Genomic DNA, 18,682 nt, shown 5'->3' on the forward strand with positions numbered 1-18,682 from the left:
TCAGTTTTCACTTTTCAACGCAGTTCCTTTCGGTAGTCATTATTGGCTGTTAACCACTTTCCTGCCCACCAGCACCTAGAGGTTACACAGTTCTCTACAACCCCGTCAGCATTTATTGTTGGTAGACTTTTTGCTGACGGTCAGTCGACAGGTGTGAGTTGAAACCTTTTGGTTGATTAGATTGCATGAGTCTAATAATTCCTGAGGTTGAGCTTTTACCCATTTTCCTGTTTTTTTGTTTAAAGAGAGTGAGGAATACTTACCTCTGCATACTATCTTCTTGAAACATTCGCCTGTTTTGAATTTCTTTTGTCCATTCCCCACCTGAGCACAATTTTTGACGGCAGGTGTCCTTTACAGCCCTGAGCCCTTGTGAATTTTAAGTGACCAGTAGCTGTGGGTTTAAAGCTGCTCTTGCGGGAAACGGCCACAAGGGGGCAGCATTTCTCCTTTACCAAATCTGGTCACTAGGGCAACAGAGCCTTAATGGAAGTCGTGTTCTAGGTTGTAAAGTACAATGGAATGTGCCGGGAAAAAGCCCTTTAAGTGTATGTGTCATTCCTTCTTGTTTGTATTTTTAACAAAATTTTTATTCTTTATCACAGCAAATTCGATTACAATGGTTTGTTTGGTCTAGGTGTGCAAGACGTGGTTCCTTCACACATATACATATATCTATTCTTCTTTGGAATCTTTTCCCGTGTAGGTTATGACACAATGTTGAGTAGTCTTCTCTTGGTATTCTGTAGGTCTTTGGTGATTATATATTTCACGTGTGTTTGTATATCTCTTTTAACCTCAATATGGTAATGTACCCAATCCTCACACGTTTCCATTTGGTGAACCTTAAGTTTTTGTACTGAATCTGTGATTGCCTTTCTCTATGGAAGTATCTTGGTTTGTATCAATTTTTAGGTAACACCTCTATGTGGTATGATAGGATATGTGTCTTTCGTTTTCTCACTTATTCCAAGTTGCGTGATTACTTCTAGAGTCATCTATGGTGCTGCAAATGGCATTGCTTCATTTTATCGCTAGCTCATAATCCATCTGTACATGTAGCAGTTCTTCTTTGTCCACCCATCTGTCGGTGGACTTTTTGGTGACTTCCATATCTTGGCTATGGTAATACTGTGCAATGCAGATTTGCCTGCCTCTTTCTTTCCAATTCTGTCTTCTTAGGTTATAGGTCCAGGAATAAACCTCTGGATCGTACGGTAGCTCAATGTTTACCTTTTAACGGCACCTCCACTCTGCTCTCATGAGTGGCTCTCTCCAGGTTACATCCCACTTAAAGTGGAGGGTTTGCATTTCTCCACAGCACCTTCAGCATTTATTCTTTGTGGTTTTTTACTGATGGTTATTCTGACTGGTGTGAGCTGATACGTCTTTGTGGCTGAATTTGCATGTGTCTCATGATCCATTAAAACTGAGCTTTAAGGCAGGTCCTTTTCATTTTTCAGGCTGTGAGTACCGCTTAGTTCTTCAAAGTGTTTTCTTAAAGTATGTATGTCATAATTTTAAAATTTTTTGGCCATTACCTCCCTGAAGACATTTTGCGGTGACCATTAGCACAGGCTTAAACCTGCGTTTGCAGGTAACGGCCAGAGGGTGGCGGTCTTTCTACGTTCCCCATGCTGGTACTAGGGCAACAGGCCTTCCGGCCAGTGGTGTTCCTCGGTTATAAATTAGAGTGGAATGTGCCTGAAGAAACCCACAAATGCTGATGTCTCCTTACTTATGTTTGTCTTTTAAATTTACCTTATATTTATTATTGGAGCAATATTACATTGTGTACATGGAACAGTTCTTCTTGGTGCGTTCCTCTGTTGATGGACATTTTCATTGCTTCCAAATGTTGGCTATGGTCAATATGGCTGGAGTGCAGGATTGCCAGCCTGTGACGTTTTGATTCTCATTTTCTCAGGGGATAGGCCCAGCAGTGGGTATGACTGATTGACGGGTAGCTCAGTGTTTACCTTTTCAAGGCACTTCCATTGTGTTTTCATTAGTGGCTCTTACCACGTCCCTCTTAGGGCCGAGTGTACGCATTCCTCCACAGTCCCTTCAGCATTCATTTTTTGAAACATTTTTGCTGATGGCCATTCTGACTGCTGTGAGCTGATAGGTTTTTGTAATTTGGGTTTGCATGTCTTTAAAAATTCCTAAAATATATCATTTTCCCACACCTTTTTCTTTCCTCTTCTTTAAAGGAAAAGCTGTGAGTACCACATAGCTCTTGAAATTGTCTTCTTGGAAGGTTGCCCTCTTTTGAAATTTTTGCTCCATTTTTGATCCCAGGATTTATTTGGAGGGCAGGTGTCATTTACAGAATGGCAAGTTGGTGAATATTTAGTGACCTTTAGCAGTGGGTTGAAAGCTGCTGTTGTGGGAAATGGCCACAAGGAGGCAGCATTTCTCCATTCCCAAATCTGAGTACTAGGGCAGCAGAGCCTTTCTGGAAGTCGTGTTCCTAGGTTGTAAATTAGAATGGAATGTGCCAGGAGAAACCCCCATAAGTTTAGGTCTCATTACTTCTTGTTTTTGTTAATTTTTTTAATCGGGGTAAGGACTAGAATATTGTTTGTCCTAGGGGTACACAATCTGGTTCATTTGTACATTATATATGTCTACTCTACAGATCCTCTTCCCATGTAAAATATTACAGAGTGTTCTGTAGACCTCCCTTGCTATATGGTCGGTCGTTTTGAAATATGTATATAATATGTATTTGGATATGTATAGTAACACTAATCTCATTTATCCATTCCCCCCACCTTTCCTTTTAGATGAGCATAGTTGGTTTTCTAAGTCTGTGAGTGTCTTTCTCTGTGGAAATATGTTCATTTGTGTCAGTGATTAGATAACGCCTCTAAGGGATATCATAGGGCATAGGTCTTTTGCTTTCCGACTTACCTCATGTTTTGTGATTATCTCCAGGCTCATCTCTGGTGCCTCAAAGAGCAGTGTTTCATTGTTTTCCATGGCTAATATTCCATTGTGTACATGGACTCCTTCTTCTTTATCCATTCACCTGTTGATGGACATTTTGGTTGCTTCCCATCTTGGCTATTTTGAATAAGGCTGCAGTGCAGCATTTGCAGCCTGTGTCTTTTCGATCCTGGTCTTCTCAGGTGAGAGGCCCAGTGGTGTGCCTGCTGGATTGAATGGTACCTCAGTTTTCACTTTTCAACGCAGTTCCTTTCGGTGGTCATTATTGGCTGTTAACCACTTTCCATCCCACCAGCACCTAGAGGTTACACAGTTCTCTACAACCCCGTCAGCATTTATTGTTGGTAGACTTTTTGCTGACGGTCAGTCGACAGGTGTGAGTTGGAACCTTTTGGTTGATTAGATTGCATGAGTCTAATAATTCCTGAGGTTGAGCTTTTACCCATTTTCCTGTTTTTTTGTTTAAAGAGAGTGAGGAATACTTACCTCTGCATACTATCTTCTTGAAACATTCGCCTGTTTTGAATTTCTTTTGTCCATTCCCCACCTGAGCACAATTTTTGACGGCAGGTGTCCTTTACAGCCCTGAGCCCTTGTGAATTTTAAGTGACCAGTAGCTGTGGGTTTAAAGCTGCTCTTGCGGGAAACGGCCACAAGGGGGCAGCATTTCTCCTTTACCAAATCTGGTCACTAGGGCAACAGAGCCTTAATGGAAGTCGTGTTCTAGGTTGTAAAGTACAATGGAATGTGCCGGGAAAAAGCCCTTTAAGTGTATGTGTCATTCCTTCTTGTTTGTATTTTTAACAAAATTTTTATTCTTTATCACAGCAAATTCGATTACAATGGTTTGTTTGGTCTAGGTGTGCAAGATGTGGTTCCTTCACACATATACATATATCTATGCTTCTTTGGAATCTTTTCCCGTGTAGGTTATGACACAATGTTGAGTAGTCTTCTCTTGGTATTCTGTAGGTCTTTGGTGATTATATATTTCACGTGTGTTTGTATATCTCTGTTCACCTCAATATGGTAATGTACCCAATCCTCACACCTTTCCATTTGGTGAACCATAAGTTTTTGTACTGAATCTGTGATTGCCTTTCTCTGTGGAAGTATCTTCGTTTGTATTCAATTTTTAGGTAACACCTCTATGTGATATGATAGGATATGTGTCTTTCGCTTTCTCACTTACTCCAAGTTGCGTGATTACTTCTAGAGTCATCTATGGTGCTGCAAATGGCATTGCTTCATTTTATCGCTAGCTCATAATCCATCTGTACATGTAGCAGTTCTTCTTTGTCCACCCATCTGTCGGTGGACTTTTTGGTGACTTCCATATCTTGGCTATGGTAATACTGTGCAATGCAGATTTGCCTGCCTCTTTCTTTCCAATTCTGTCTTCTTAGGTTATAGGTCCAGGAATAAGCCTCTGGATCGTACGGTAGCTCAATGTTTACCTTTTAACGGCACCTCCACTCTGCTCTCATGAGTGGCTCTCTCCAGGTTACATCCCACTTAAAGTGGAGGGTTTGCATTTCTCCACAGCACCTTCAGCATTTATTCTTTGTGGTTTTTTACTGATGGTTATTCTGACTGGTGTGAGCTGATACGTCTTTGTGGCTGAATTTGCATGTGTCTCATGATCCATTAAAACTGAGCTTTAAGGCAGGTCCTTTTCATTTTTCAGGCTGTGAGTACCGCTTAGTTCTTCAAAGTGTTTTCTTAAAGTATGTATGTCATAATTTTAAAATTTTTTGGCCATTACCTCCCTGAAGACATTTTGCGGTGACCATTAGCACAGGCTTAAACCTGCGTTTGCAGGTAACGGCCAGAGGGTGGCGGTCTTTCTACGTTCCCCATGCTGGTACTAGGGCAACAGGCCTTCCGGCCAGTGGTGTTCCTCGGTTATAAATTAGAGTGGAATGTGCCTGAAGAAACCCACAAATGCTGATGTCTCCTTACTTATGTTTGTCTTTTAAATTTACCTTATATTTATTATTGGAGCAATATTACATTGTGTACATGGAAGAGTTCTTCTTGGTGCGTTCCTCTGTTGATGGACATTTTCATTGCTTCCAAATGTTGGCTATGGTCAATATGGCTGGAGTGCAGGATTGCCAGCCTGTGACGTTTTGATTCTCATTTTCTCAGGGGATAGGCCCAGCAGTGGGTATGACTGATTGACGGGTAGCTCAGTGTTTACCTTTTCAAGGCACTTCCATTGTGTTTTCATTAGTGGCTCTTACCACGTCCCCCTTAGGGCCGAGTGTACGCATTCCTCCACAGTCCCTTCAGCATTTATTTTTTGAAACATTTTTGCTGATGGCCATTCTGACTGCTGTGAGCTGATAGGTTTTTGTAATTTGGGTTTGCATGTCTTTAAAAATTCCTAAAATATATCATTTTCCCACACCTTTTTCTTTCCTCTTCTTTAAAGGAAAAGCTGTGAGTACCACATAGCTCTTGAAATTGTCTTCTTGGAAGGTTGCCCTCTTTTGAAATTTTTGCTCCATTTTTGATCCCAGGATTTATTTGGAGGGCAGGTGTCATTTACAGAATGGCAAGTTGGTGAATATTTAGTGACCTTTAGCAGTGGGTTGAAAGCTGCTGTTGTGGGAAATGGCCACAAGGAGGCAGCATTTCTCCATTCCCAAATCTGAGTACTAGGGCAGCAGAGCCTTTCTGGAAGTCGTGTTCCTAGGTTGTAAATTAGAATGGAATGTGCCAGGAGAAACCCCCATAAGTTTAGGTCTCATTACTTCTTGTTTTTGTTAATTTTTTTAATCGGGGTAAGGACTAGAATATTGTTTGTCCTAGGGGTACACAATCTGGTTCATTTGTACATTATATATGTCTAGTCTACAGATCCTCTTCCCATGTAAAATATTACAGAGTGTTCTGTAGACCTCCCTTGCTATATGGTCGGTCGTTTTGAAATATGTATATAATATGTATTTGGATATGTATAGTAACACTAATCTCATTTATCCATTCCCCCCACCTTTCCTTTTAGATGAGCATAGTTGGTTTTCTAAGTCTGTGAGTGTCTTTCTCTGTGGAAATATGTTCATTTGTGTCAGTGATTAGATAACGCCTCTAAGGGATATCATAGGATATAGGTCTTTTGCTTTCCGACTTACCTCATGTTTTGTGATTATCTCCAGGCTCATCTCTGGTGCCTCAAAGAGCAGTGTTTCATTGTTTTCCATGGCTAATATTCCATTGTGTACATGGACTCCTTCTTCTTTATCCATTCACCTGTTGATGGACATTTTGGTTGCTTCCCATCTTGGCTATTTTGAATAAGGCTGCAGTGCAGCATTTGCAGCCTGTGTCTTTTCGATCCTGGTCTTCTCAGGTGAGAGGCCCAGTGGTGTGCCTGCTGGATTGAATGGTACCTCAGTTTTCACTTTTCAACGCAGTTCCTTTCGGTAGTCATTATTGGCTGTTAACCACTTTCCTTCCCACCAGCACCTAGAGGTTACACAGTTCTCTACAACCCCGTCAGCATTTATTGTTGGTAGACTTTTTGCTGACGGTCAGTCGACAGGTGTGAGTTGAAACCTTTTGGTTGATTAGATTGCATGAGTCTAATAATTCCTGAGGTTGAGCTTTTACCCATTTTCCTGTTTTTTTGTTTAAAGAGAGTGAGGAATACTTACCTCTGCATACTATCTTCTTGAAACATTCGCCTGTTTTGAATTTCTTTTGTCCATTCCCCACCTGAGCACAATTTTTGACGGCAGGTGTCCTTTACAGCCCTGAGCCCTTGTGAATTTTAAGTGACCAGTAGCTGTGGGTTTAAAGCTGCTCTTGCGGGAAACGGCCACAAGGGGGCAGCATTTCTCCTTTACCAAATCTGGTCACTAGGGCAACAGAGCCTTAATGGAAGTCGTGTTCTAGGTTGTAAAGTACAATGGAATGTGCCGGGAAAAAGCCCTTTAAGTGTATGTGTCATTCCTTCTTGTTTGTATTTTTAACAAAATTTTTATTCTTTATCACAGCAAATTCGATTACAATGGTTTGTTTGGTCTAGGTGTGCAAGACGTGGTTCCTTCACACATATACATATATCTATTCTTCTTTGGAATCTTTTCCCGTGTAGGTTATGACACAATGTTGAGTAGTCTTCTCTTGGTATTCTGTAGGTCTTTGGTGATTATATATTTCACGTGTGTTTGTATATCTCTTTTAACCTCAATATGGTAATGTACCCAATCCTCACACGTTTCCATTTGGTGAACCTTAAGTTTTTGTACTGAATCTGTGATTGCCTTTCTCTATGGAAGTATCTTCGTTTGTATCAATTTTTAGGTAACACCTCTATGTGGTATGATAGGATATGTGTCTTTCGTTTTCTCACTTATTCCAAGTTGCGTGATTACTTCTAGAGTCATCTATGGTGCTGCAAATGGCATTGCTTCATTTTATCGCTAGCTCATAATCCATCTGTACATGTAGCAGTTCTTCTTTGTCCACCCATCTGTCGGTGGACTTTTTGGTGACTTCCATATCTTGGCTATGGTAATACTGTGCAATGCAGATTTGCCTGCCTCTTTCTTTCCAATTCTGTCTTCTTAGGTTATAGGTCCAGGAATAAACCTCTGGATCGTACGGTAGCTCAATGTTTACCTTTTAACGGCACCTCCACTCTGCTCTCATGAGTGGCTCTCTCCAGGTTACATCCCACTTAAAGTGGAGGGTTTGCATTTCTCCACAGCACCTTCAGCATTTATTCTTTGTGGTTTTTTACTGATGGTTATTCTGACTGGTGTGAGCTGATACGTCTTTGTGGCTGAATTTGCATGTGTCTCATGATCCATTAAAACTGAGCTTTAAGGCAGGTCCTTTTCATTTTTCAGGCTGTGAGTACCGCTTAGTTCTTCAAAGTGTTTTCTTAAAGTATGTATGTCATAATTTTAAAATTTTTTGGCCATTACCTCCCTGAAGACATTTTGCGGTGACCATTAGCACAGGCTTAAACCTGCGTTTGCAGGTAACGGCCAGAGGGTGGTGGTCTTTCTACGTTCCCCATGCTGGTACTAGGGCAACAGGCCTTCCGGCCAGTGGTGTTCCTCGGTTATAAATTAGAGTGGAATGTGCCTGAAGAAACCCACAAATGCTGATGTCTCCTTACTTATGTTTGTCTTTTAAATTTACCTTATATTTATTATTGGAGCAATATTACATTGTGTACATGGAAGAGTTCTTCTTGGTGCGTTCCTCTGTTGATGGACATTTTCATTGCTTCCAAATGTTGGCTATGGTCAATATGGCTGGAGTGCAGGATTGCCAGCCTGTGACGTTTTGATTCTCATTTTCTCAGGGGATAGGCCCAGCAGTGGGTATGACTGATTGACGGGTAGCTCAGTGTTTACCTTTTCAAGGCACTTCCATTGTGTTTTCATTAGTGGCTCTTACCACGTCCCCCTTAGGGCCGAGTGTACGCATTCCTCCACAGTCCCTTCAGCATTTATTTTTTGAAACATTTTTGCTGATGGCCATTCTGACTGCTGTGAGCTGATAGGTTTTTGTAATTTGGGTTTGCATGTCTTTAAAAATTCCTAAAATATATCATTTTCCCACACCTTTTTCTTTCCTCTTCTTTAAAGGAAAAGCTGTGAGTACCACATAGCTCTTGAAATTGTCTTCTTGGAAGGTTGCCCTCTTTTGAAATTTTTGCTCCATTTTTGATCCCAGGATTTATTTGGAGGGCAGGTGTCATTTACAGAATGGCAAGTTGGTGAATATTTAGTGACCTTTAGCAGTGGGTTGAAAGCTGCTGTTGTGGGAAATGGCCACAAGGAGGCAGCATTTCTCCATTCCCAAATCTGAGTACTAGGGCAGCAGAGCCTTTCTGGAAGTCGTGTTCCTAGGTTGTAAATTAGAATGGAATGTGCCAGGAGAAACCCCCATAAGTTTAGGTCTCATTACTTCTTGTTTTTGTTAATTTTTTTAATCGGGGTAAGGACTAGAATATTGTTTGTCCTAGGGGTACACAATCTGGTTCATTTGTACATTATATATGTCTAGTCTACAGATCCTCTTCCCATGTAAAATATTACAGAGTGTTCTGTAGACCTCCCTTGCTATATGGTCGGTCGTTTTGAAATATGTATATAATATGTATTTGGATATGTATAGTAACACTAATCTCATTTATCCATTCCCCCCACCTTTCCTTTTAGATGAGCATAGTTGGTTTTCTAAGTCTGTGAGTGTCTTTCTCTGTGGAAATATGTTCATTTGTGTCAGTGATTAGATAACGCCTCTAAGGGATATCATAGGATATAGGTCTTTTGCTTTCCGACTTACCTCATGTTTTGTGATTATCTCCAGGCTCATCTCTGGTGCCTCAAAGAGCAGTGTTTCATTGTTTTCCATGGCTAATATTCCATTGTGTACATGGACTCCTTCTTCTTTATCCATTCACCTGTTGATGGACATTTTGGTTGCTTCCCATCTTGGCTATTTTGAATAAGGCTGCAGTGCAGCATTTGCAGCCTGTGTCTTTTCGATCCTGGTCTTCTCAGGTGAGAGGCCCAGTGGTGTGCCTGCTGGATTGAATGGTACCTCAGTTTTCACTTTTCAACGCAGTTCCTTTCGGTAGTCATTATTGGCTGTTAACCACTTTCCTTCCCACCAGCACCTAGAGGTTACACAGTTCTCTACAACCCCGTCAGCATTTATTGTTGGTAGACTTTTTGCTGACGGTCAGTCGACAGGTGTGAGTTGAAACCTTTTGGTTGATTAGATTGCATGAGTCTAATAATTCCTGAGGTTGAGCTTTTACCCATTTTCCTGTTTTTTTGTTTAAAGAGAGTGAGGAATACTTACCTCTGCATACTATCTTCTTGAAACATTCGCCTGTTTTGAATTTCTTTTGTCCATTCCCCACCTGAGCACAATTTTTGACGGCAGGTGTCCTTTACAGCCCTGAGCCCTTGTGAATTTTAAGTGACCAGTAGCTGTGGGTTTAAAGCTGCTCTTGCGGGAAACGGCCACAAGGGGGCAGCATTTCTCCTTTACCAAATCTGGTCACTAGGGCAACAGAGCCTTAATGGAAGTCGTGTTCTAGGTTGTAAAGTACAATGGAATGTGCCGGGAAAAAGCCCTTTAAGTGTATGTGTCATTCCTTCTTGTTTGTATTTTTAACAAAATTTTTATTCTTTATCACAGCAAATTCGATTACAATGGTTTGTTTGGTCTAGGTGTGCAAGACGTGGTTCCTTCACACATATACATATATCTATTCTTCTTGGGAATCTTTTCCCGTGTAGGTTATGACACAATGTTGAGTAGTCTTCTCTTGGTATTCTGTAGGTCTTTGGTGATTATATATTTCACGTGTGTTTGTATATCTCTTTTAACCTCAATATGGTAATGTACCCAATCCTCACACGTTTCCATTTGGTGAACCTTAAGTTTTTGTACTGAATCTGTGATTGCCTTTCTCTATGGAAGTATCTTCGTTTGTATCAATTTTTAGGTAACACCTCTATGTGGTATGATAGGATATGTGTCTTTCGTTTTCTCACTTATTCCAAGTTGCGTGATTACTTCTAGAGTCATCTATGGTGCTGCAAATGGCATTGCTTCATTTTATCGCTAGCTCATAATCCATCTGTACATGTAGCAGTTCTTCTTTGTCCACCCATCTGTCGGTGGACTTTTTGGTGACTTCCATATCTTGGCTATGGTAATACTGTGCAATGCAGATTTGCCTGCCTCTTTCTTTCCAATTCTGTCTTCTTAGGTTATAGGTCCAGGAATAAACCTCTGGATCGTACGGTAGCTCAATGTTTACCTTTTAACGGCACCTCCACTCTGCTCTCATGAGTGGCTCTCTCCAGGTTACATCCCACTTAAAGTGGAGGGTTTGCATTTCTCCACAGCACCTTCAGCATTTATTCTTTGTGGTTTTTTACTGATGGTTATTCTGACTGGTGTGAGCTGATACGTCTTTGTGGCTGAATTTGCATGTGTCTCATGATCCATTAAAACTGAGCTTTAAGGCAGGTCCTTTTCATTTTTCAGGCTGTGAGTACCGCTTAGTTCTTCAAAGTGTTTTCTTAAAGTATGTATGTCATAATTTTAAAATTTTTTGGCCATTACCTCCCTGAAGACATTTTGCGGTGACCATTAGCACAGGCTTAAACCTGCGTTTGCAGGTAACGGCCAGAGGGTGGTGGTCTTTCTACGTTCCCCATGCTGGTACTAGGGCAACAGGCCTTCCGGCCAGTGGTGTTCCTCGGTTATAAATTAGAGTGGAATGTGCCTGAAGAAACCCACAAATGCTGATGTCTCCTTACTTATGTTTGTCTTTTAAATTTACCTTATATTTATTATTGGAGCAATATTACATTGTGTACATGGAACAGTTCTTCTTGGTGCGTTCCTCTGTTGATGGACATTTTCATTGCTTCCAAATGTTGCCTATGGTCAATATGGCTGGAGTGCAGGATTGCCAGCCTGTGACGTTTTGATTCTCATTTTCTCAGGGGATAGGCCCAGCAGTGGGTATGACTGATTGACGGGTAGCTCAGTGTTTACCTTTTCAAGGCACTTCCATTGTGTTTTCATTAGTGGCTCTTACCACGTCCCTCTTAGGGCCGAGTGTACGCATTCCTCCACAGTCCCTTCAGCATTCATTTTTTGAAACATTTTTGCTGATGGCCATTCTGACTGCTGTGAGCTGATAGGTTTTTGTAATTTGGGTTTGCATGTCTTTAAAAATTCCTAAAATATATCATTTTCCCACACCTTTTTCTTTCCTCTTCTTTAAAGGAAAAGCTGTGAGTACCACATAGCTCTTGAAATTGTCTTCTTGGAAGGTTGCCCTCTTTTGAAATTTTTGCTCCATTTTTGATCCCAGGATTTATTTGGAGGGCAGGTGTCATTTACAGAATGGCAAGTTGGTGAATATTTAGTGACCTTTAGCAGTGGGTTGAAAGCTGCTGTTGTGGGAAATGGCCACAAGGAGGCAGCATTTCTCCATTCCCAAATCTGAGTACTAGGGCAGCAGAGCCTTTCTGGAAGTCGTGTTCCTAGGTTGTAAATTAGAATGGAATGTGCCAGGAGAAACCCCCATAAGTTTAGGTCTCATTACTTCTTGTTTTTGTTAATTTTTTTAATCGGGGTAAGGACTAGAATATTGTTTGTCCTAGGGGTACACAATCTGGTTCATTTGTACATTATATATGTCTAGTCTACAGATCCTCTTCCCATGTAAAATATTACAGAGTGTTCTGTAGACCTCCCTTGCTATATGGTCGGTCGTTTTGAAATATGTATATAATATGTATTTGGATATGTATAGTAACACTAATCTCATTTATCCATTCCCCCCACCTTTCCTTTTAGATGAGCATAGTTGGTTTTCTAAGTCTGTGAGTGTCTTTCTCTGTGGAAATATGTTCATTTGTGTCAGTGATTAGATAACGCCTCTAAGGGATATCATAGGGCATAGGTCTTTTGCTTTCCGACTTACCTCATGTTTTGTGATTATCTCCAGGCTCATCTCTGGTGCCTCAAAGAGCAGTGTTTCATTGTTTTCCATGGCTAATATTCCATTGTGTACATGGACTCCTTCTTCTTTATCCATTCACCTGTTGATGGACATTTTGGTTGCTTCCCATCTTGGCTATTTTGAATAAGGCTGCAGTGCAGCATTTGCAGCCTGTGTCTTTTCGATCCTGGTCTTCTCAGGTGAGAGGCCCAGTGGTGTGCCTGCTGGATTGAATGGTACCTCAGTTTTCACTTTTCAACGCAGTTCCTTTCGGTGGTCATTATTGGCTGTTAACCACTTTCCATCCCACCAGCACCTAGAGGTTACACAGTTCTCTACAACCCCGTCAGCATTTATTGTTGGTAGACTTTTTGCTGACGGTCAGTCGACAGGTGTGAGTTGGAACCTTTTGGTTGATTAGATTGCATGAGTCTAATAATTCCTGAGGTTGAGCTTTTACCCATTTTCCTGTTTTTTTGTTTAAAGAGAGTGAGGAATACTTACCTCTGCATACTATCTTCTTGAAACATTCGCCTGTTTTGAATTTCTTTTGTCCATTCCCCACCTGAGCACAATTTTTGACGGCAGGTGTCCTTTACAGCCCTGAGCCCTTGTGAATTTTAAGTGACCAGTAGCTGTGGGTTTAAAGCTGCTCTTGCGGGAAACGGCCACAAGGGGGCAGCATTTCTCCTTTACCAAATCTGGTCACTAGGGCAACAGAGCCTTAATGGAAGTCGTGTTCTAGGTTGTAAAGTACAATGGAATGTGCCGGGAAAAAGCCCTTTAAGTGTATGTGTCATTCCTTCTTGTTTGTATTTTTAACAAAATTTTTATTCTTTATCACAGCAAATTCGATTACAATGGTTTGTTTGGTCTAGGTGTGCAAGATGTGGTTCCTTCACACATATACATATATCTATGCTTCTTTGGAATCTTTTCCCGTGTAGGTTATGACACAATGTTGAGTAGTCTTCTCTTGGTATTCTGTAGGTCTTTGGTGATTATATATTTCACGTGTGTTTGTATATCTCTGTTCACCTCAATATGGTAATGTACCCAATCCTCACACCTTTCCATTTGGTGAACCATAAGTTTTTGTACTGAATCTGTGATTGCCTTTCTCTGTGGAAGTATCTTCGTTTGTATTCAATTTTTAGGTAACACCTCTATGTGATATGATAGGATATGTGTCTTTCGCTTTCTCACTTACTCCAAGTTGCGTGATTACTTCTAGAGTCATCTATGGTGCTGCAAATGGCATTGCTTCATTTTATCGCTAGCTCATAATCCATCTGTACATGTAGCAGTTCTTCTTTGTCCACCCATCTGTCGGTGGACTTTTTGGTGACTTCCATATCTTGGCTATGGTAATACTGTGCAATGCAGATTTGCCTGCCTCTTTCTTTCCAATTCTGTCTTCTTAGGTTATAGGTCCAGGAATAAGCCTCTGGATCGTACGGTAGCTCAATGTTTACCTTTTAACGGCACCTCCACTCTGCTCTCATGAGTGGCTCTCTCCAGGTTACATCCCACTTAAAGTGGAGGGTTTGCATTTCTCCACAGCACCTTCAGCATTTATTCTTTGTGGTTTTTTACTGATGGTTATTCTGACTGGTGTGAGCTGATACGTCTTTGTGGCTGAATTTGCATGTGTCTCATGATCCATTAAAACTGAGCTTTAAGGCAGGTCCTTTTCATTTTTCAGGCTGTGAGTACCGCTTAGTTCTTCAAAGTGTTTTCTTAAAGTATGTATGTCATAATTTTAAAATTTTTTGGCCATTACCTCCCTGAAGACATTTTGCGGTGACCATTAGCACAGGCTTAAACCTGCGTTTGCAGGTAACGGCCAGAGGGTGGCGGTCTTTCTACGTTCCCCATGCTGGTACTAGGGCAACAGGCCTTCCGGCCAGTGGTGTTCCTCGGTTATAAATTAGAGTGGAATGTGCCTGAAGAAACCCACAAATGCTGATGTCTCCTTACTTATGTTTGTCTTTTAAATTTACCTTATATTTATTATTGGAGCAATATTACATTGTGTACATGGAACAGTTCTTCTTGGTGCGTTCCTCTGTTGATGGACATTTTCATTGCTTCCAAATGTTGGCTATGGTCAATATGGCTGGAGTGCAGGATTGCCAGCCTGTGACGTTTTGATTCTCATTTTCTCAGGGGATAGGCCCAGCAGTGGGTATGACTGATTGACGGGTAGCTCAGTGTTTACCTTTTCAAGGCACTTCCATTGTGTTTTCATTAGTGGCTCTTACCACGTCCCCCTTAGGGCCGAGTGTACGCACTCCTCCACAGTCCCTTCAGCATTTATTTTTTGAAACATTTTTGCTGATGGCCATTCTGACTGCTGTGAGCTGATAGGTTTTTGTAATTTGGGTTTGCATGTCTTTAAAAATTCCTAAAATATATCATTTTCCCACACCTTTTTCTTTCCTCTTCTTTAAAGGAAAAGCTGTGAGTACCACATAGCTCTTGAAATTGTCTTCTTGGAAGGTTGCCCTCTTTTGAAATTTTTGCTCCATTTTTGATCCCAGGATTTATTTGGAGGGCAGGTGTCATTTACAGAATGGCAAGTTGGTGAATATTTAGTGACCTTTAGCAGTGGGTTGAAAGCTGCTGTTGTGGGAAATGGCCACAAGGAGGCAGCATTTCTCCATTCCCAAATCTGAGTACTAGGGCAGCAGAGCCTTTCTGGAAGTCGTGTTCCTAGGTTGTAAATTAGAATGGAATGTGCCAGGAGAAACCCCCATAAGTTTAGGTCTCATTACTTCTTGTTTTTGTTAATTTTTTTAATCGGGGTAAGGACTAGAATATTGTTTGTCCTAGGGGTACAAATCTGGTTCATTTGTACATTATATATGTCTAGTCTACAGATCCTCTTCCCATGTAAAATATTACAGAGTGTTCTGTAGACCTCCCTTGCTATATGGTCGGTCGTTTTGAAATATGTATATAATATGTATTTGGATATGTATAGTAACACTAATCTCATTTATCCATTCCCCCCACCTTTCCTTTTAGATGAGCATAGTTGGTTTTCTAAGTCTGTGAGTGTCTTTCTCTGTGGAAATATGTTCATTTGTGTCAGTGATTAGATAACGCCTCTAAGGGATATCATAGGATATAGGTCTTTTGCTTTCCGACTTACCTCATGTTTTGTGATTATCTCCAGGCTCATCTCTGGTGCCTCAAAGAGCAGTGTTTCATTGTTTTCCATGGCTAATATTCCATTGTGTACATGGACTCCTTCTTCTTTATCCATTCACCTGTTGATGGACATTTTGGTTGCTTCCCATCTTGGCTATTTTGAATAAGGCTGCAGTGCAGCATTTGCAGCCTGTGTCTTTTCGATCCTGGTCTTCTCAGGTGAGAGGCCCAGTGGTGTGCCTGCTGGATTGAATGGTACCTCAGTTTTCACTTTTCAACGCAGTTCCTTTCGGTAGTCATTATTGGCTGTTAACCACTTTCCTTCCCACCAGCACCTAGAGGTTACACAGTTCTCTACAACCCCGTCAGCATTTATTGTTGGTAGACTTTTTGCTGACGGTCAGTCGACAGGTGTGAGTTGGAACCTTTTGGTTGATTAGATTGCATGAGTCTAATAATTCCTGAGGTTGAGCTTTTACCCATTTTCCTGTTTTTTTGTTTAAAGAGAGTGAGGAATACTTACCTCTGCATACTATCTTCTTGAAACATTCGCCTGTTTTGAATTTCTTTTGTCCATACCCCACCTGAGCACAATTTTTGACGGCAGGTGTCCTTTACAGCCCTGAGCCCTTGTGAATTTTAAGTGACCAGTAGCTGTGGGTTTAAAGCTGCTCTTGCGGGAAACGGCCACAAGGGGGCAGCATTTCTCCTTTACCAAATCTGGTCACTAGGGCAACAGAGCCTTAATGGAAGTCGTGTTCTAGGTTGTAAAGTACAATGGAATGTGCCGGGAAAAAGCCCTTTAAGTGTATGTGTCATTCCTTCTTGTTTGTATTTTTAACAAAATTTTTATTCTTTATCACAGCAAATTCGATTACAATGGTTTGTTTGGCATAGGTGTGCAAGATGTGGTTCCTTCACACATATACATATATCTATGCTTCTTTGGAATCTTTTCCCGTGTTGGTTATGACACAATGTTGAGTAGTCTTCTCTTGGTATTCTGTAGGTCTTTGGTGATTATATATTTCACGTGTGTTTGTATATCTCTGTTCACCTCAATATGGTAATGTACCCAATCCTCACACCTTTCCATTTGGTGAACCATAAGTTTTTGTACTGAATCTGTGATTGCCTTTCTCTGTGGAAGTATCTTCGTTTGTATTCAATTTTTAGGTAACACCTCTATGTGATATGATAGGATATGTGTCTTTCGCTTTCTCACTTACTCCAAGTTGCGTGATTACTTCTAGAGTCATCTATGGTACTGCAAATGGCATTGCTTCATTTTATCGCTAGCTCATAATCCATCTGTACATGTAGCAGTTCTTCTTTGTCCACCCATCTGTCGGTGGACTTTTTGGTGACTTCCATATCTTGGCTATGGTAATACTGTGCAATGCAGATTTGCCTGCCTCTTTCTTTCCAATTCTGTCTTCTTAGGTTATAGGTCCAGGAATAAACCTCTGGATCGTACGGTAGCTCAATGTTTACCTTTTAACGGCACCTCCACTCTGCTCTCATGAGTGGCTCTCTCCAGGTTACATCCCACTTAAAGTGGAGGGTTTGCATTTCTCCACAGCACCTTCAGCATTTATTCTTTGTGGTTTTTTACTGATGGTTATTCTGACTGGTGTGAGCTGATACGTCTTTGTGGCTGAATTTGCATGTGTCTCATGATCCATTAAAACTGAGCTTTAAGGCAGGTCCTTTTCATTTTTCAGGCTGTGAGTACCGCTTAGTTCTTCAAAGTGTTTTCTTAAAGTATGTATGTCATAATTTTAAAATTTTTTGGCCATTACCTCCCTGAAGACATTTTGCGGTGACCATTAGCACAGGCTTAAACCTGCGTTTGCAGGTAACGGCCAGAGGGTGGCGGTCTTTCTACGTTCCCCATGCTGGTACTAGGGCAACAGGCCTTCCGGCCAGTGGTGTTCCTCGGTTATAAATTAGAGTGGAATGTGCCTGAAGAAACCCACAAATGCTGATGTCTCCTTACTTATGTTTGTCTTTTAAATTTACCTTATATTTATTATTGGAGCAATATTACATTGTGTACATGGAACAGTTCTTCTTGGTGCGTTCCTCTGTTGATGGACATTTTCATTGCTTCCAAATGTTGGCTATGGTCAATATGGCTGGAGTGCAGGATTGCCAGCCTGTGACGTTTTGATTCTCATTTTCTCAGGGGATAGGCCCAGCAGTGGGTATGACTGATTGACGGGTAGCTCAGTGTTTACCTTTTCAAGGCACTTCCATTGTGTTTTCATTAGTGGCTCTTACCACGTCCCTCTTAGGGCCGAGTGTACGCATTCCTCCACAGTCCCTTCAGCATTTATTTTTTGAAACATTTTTGCTGATGGCCATTCTGACTGCTGTGAGCTGATAGGTTTTTGTAATTTGGGTTTGCATGTCTTTAAAAATTCCTAAAATATATCATTTTCCCACACCTTTTTCTTTCCTCTTCTTTAAAGGAAAAGCTGTGAGTACCACATAGCTCTTGAAATTGTCTTCTTGGAAGGTTGCCCTCTTTTGAAATTTTTGCTCCATTTTTGATCCCAGGATTTATTTGGAGGGCAGGTGTCATTTACAGAATGGCAAGTTGGTGAATATTTAGTGACCTTTAGCAGTGGGTTGAAAGCTGCTGTTGTGGGAAATGGCCACAAGGAGGCAGCATTTCTCCATTCCCAAATCTGAGTACTAGGGCAGCAGAGCCTTTCTGGAAGTCGTGTTCCTAGGTTGTAAATTAGAATGGAATGTGCCAGGAGAAACCCCCATAAGTTTAGGTCTCATTACTTCTTGTTTTTGTTAATTTTTTTAATCGGGGTAAGGACTAGAATATTGTTTGTCCTAGGGGTACACAATCTGGTTCATTTGTACATTATATATGTCTACTCTACAGATCCTCTTCCCATGTAAAATATTACAGAGTGTTCTGTAGACCTCCCTTGCTATATGGTCGGTCGTTTTGAAATATGTATATAATATGTATTTGGATATGTATAGTAACACTAATCTCATTTATCCATTCCCCCCACCTTTCCTTTTAGATGAGCATAGTTGGTT

The sequence above is a fragment of the Eschrichtius robustus genome, chromosome 5, assembly GCF_028021215.1.
Source record: "Eschrichtius robustus isolate mEscRob2 chromosome 5, mEscRob2.pri, whole genome shotgun sequence".
Lineage (NCBI taxonomy): Eukaryota > Metazoa > Chordata > Mammalia > Artiodactyla > Eschrichtiidae > Eschrichtius > Eschrichtius robustus.